At 40.5% G+C, this 2,716-nt stretch overlaps 1 long non-coding RNA gene across 1 annotated transcript; it reads right to left on the bottom strand.

The window, feature by feature from the left end:
* Positions 1–1,758: 1,758 nt before the first annotated feature.
* Positions 1,759–2,653, bottom strand: LOC109487381. Its single transcript, XR_002141247.1, has 2 exons — positions 2,588–2,653; positions 1,759–2,051 (listed from the first exon to the last, which is right to left on the bottom strand). It is a non-coding gene; the product is annotated as an uncharacterized LOC109487381 (long non-coding RNA).
* Between the last annotated feature and the right edge of the window lie 63 nt (positions 2,654–2,716).

Here is a 2,716-nt window from a genome sequence, read left to right as displayed (position 1 = left end):
GGCCTAGCCTCTACCAGGCTTTGGGAGGCGGGCCTAGCCTCTACCAGGCTTTGGGAGGCGGGCCTAGCCTCTACCAGGCCTCGGGAGGCGGCTGGAACTGTTGTTTCCCTGTGTGGGCCTAGTGTCTACCAGGCTTTGGGAGGCTTTTTGTCACCTTTGGTTCCCAGCTGTGCATCTTACCAAATATCTGACCTTGACTTTTTCTCCTGTAGACACAGTTTGTTCAGTCATCAGCCCACAAACTAAAACTCTACAGTACATTTTATTGTCCATTTATAATATGAGTTTGCTGATATAGCATTGCTTATTGGGAACTAGAGAATACATTGCAGCATCGTAAATGCAGAAAATGATAGTTGTTTTGCATACTTCTGTGGTTAAAATATAAATGTAAAAGCACACAGACAAGTCTATTCAGAAAGTACTTTATCTGCACATTTGCGACTAATAATATAAGTAGACAACATCTCTGTCTCTTATTATACAAGCAAGAATGTTCATCACACTTCCTTCCCATTTCACAATGACAATGCTTTCACAATACACTACCCCTAACGCTGTCTTCACTATAGCGCAATCCTGGCATCATTATTTCATATCACTCTCCCCACTCTCACAAGGACTGTTACTGTACCAAGCCAGCCTCAACCCTTGTCCTTCTGGCATTTTTTACACAATATTTTTCAATAATTTCATGTCTTAATTAGATCATAATTAGACCCCCGACTTTTTGTTGCCCTGCGGTGGCAGTTACTTCCGCATTCGTTGCGTTTCGCTGTGGTGTGATCTGTTGCACAAGAAATACCCCAAATTGTACCTATACAGTGTGTTATATAGATGGTACTGTATGTGCAAAATAACAATTGTTGGGCTCCACAGGACAAGGGTTAATGTCTAGCTGGGCTGTTGACACACAACATGCATATGGTTGATGTGTAGAATTGTTATGGAATGAACCATACTTCATTATAACAAAAAGCTCAGCCTGATTTCTGCCTTACAGATGACCAAACCTTCAGTGTGTTGTTCCTGCCTTCGTGCTTTGTTGTATTTAATAGATCAGAACAGCTGGTTACATGGTTACCTTGAACCTATTGTCCTCAGGTGTATCAACACTAACTACGTCTCAGGGTTTTTCCACACCTTCTCTGTGTCCACATGAGATACCTGTGCCTGCCTTTGCATGTAAGTACATTAGTCACATACAAATTACAATAATCCATTCTTCACAATCATCATGTAATCTCAAGCAGTATGCCTGTCATCTTTTGTCTTTGGCTTTCTATAAGTATTTATCTTATATATTTATGCTTTCTTAACAAGGCTGAGAATAAAGGTTTTGAAGTAAAAACACTTAAGTCTGTGTCCGTGCTGCTATCTTCCATATTTGCTCTACTTCTACTTAGGCCACAGCAAGTAATTTTTATGGATGACATCCGCGCGCGCATTAATTTTCGCCCGATTTTAGAAAAAAAAAAACAAGAATTTTTGTTGCCTTTTGACAGTGGTCAACATGCCGAAAATGGGCAAAGATACCTGTTGCCATACTGGAGCGTGGATGGCAGATAAATATGAAGAGAGGAGACAAGACAAGATTTAATGTCTTGTTTCTTACTTTGATGCCGTGATATGTGATGTTGGCTGTGTAATAAAAACAGTATACATGTATGTAATGTTCCTACTGAATCAAAACCATTTCTACAATGATTGAGTCAAAAGTTTAAAATGTAGGAACCTTGTTTATTTCGGCTCGCCTTGTTTTTTTTTCGCCCGCTCGCATTAGATTTGGAGTCGGAGGATGTCATCCATAAAATTTACTTGCTGTGGCCTTATATCTAGACAAGACAGCTGGTCATGGATGGAACCTTGATGTTCTCTGCCAGAAAAGTCTACTTATTTTTCAGCTGGTCCCTTTTCTCCTGGATAAAGTCCTTCATTTTCTCCATGTGTTTGGAAGGGGGAGGCTTCTGCATGACACCTTTCTTGCGCAGGTAGCGTATCGTGAAAGTCGTTCCGCCCAGGGTCACGGTGTAACGGGCTGGAGTTGCAATCTAAAAGAGACAGAAAAAAATACTTGGAATACTGGAAAATTCTGCTCACAGGTTTTTCCTGTGCCCCACATTTCCCTCTCCTACCCAGTACAGTACTACATGTTGTATCTGCTTTTACAATTTATGTAAACCAACAAGATTCCCCCAATGTGCAAAGAGGAAAACTGTTAAGTAATATTTATCTGAAGTGTCATACCTTGTAAAAAGCATGAAACCTGTTAAGTAATATTTACCTGAAGTGTTGTACATGCAACTTATAAAAAGCATGAAAACTGTTGGTAATATTTGCCTGAAGTGTTGTACATGTACCTTGTAAAAAGCATGAAAACTGTGCGGTAATATTTGCCTGAAGTGTTGTACATGTACATGTAAAAAGCATGAAACCTGTTAAGTAATATTTGCCTTAAGTGTTGTACATGTACCTTGTAAAAAGCATGAAAACTTTGTGGTAATATTTGCCTGAAGTGTTGTACATGTACCCTGTAAAAAGCATGAAAACCGTGTGGTAATATTTGCCTGATGTGTTGTACATGTACCTTGTAAAAGGCATAAGCCACCATCACATCCGAGGCTCCAGACTTCTCCATGGTTTCCACCCAGGAATGCGGCAGGCCGATCTTCTCCAGGAGGGGCACTGGGTCTACACCACTGCAGACGGGACAGAA

Source organism: Branchiostoma belcheri, unplaced genomic scaffold (genome assembly GCF_001625305.1).
Source record: "Branchiostoma belcheri isolate BF01 breed outbred unplaced genomic scaffold, Haploidv18h27 scaffold88, whole genome shotgun sequence".
In the NCBI taxonomy this organism is placed as follows: domain Eukaryota; kingdom Metazoa; phylum Chordata; class Leptocardii; order Amphioxiformes; family Branchiostomatidae; genus Branchiostoma; species Branchiostoma belcheri.
The sequence above is the reverse complement of the archived record's forward strand: the minus strand, read 5'-3'. Positions and strand labels throughout refer to the sequence as shown.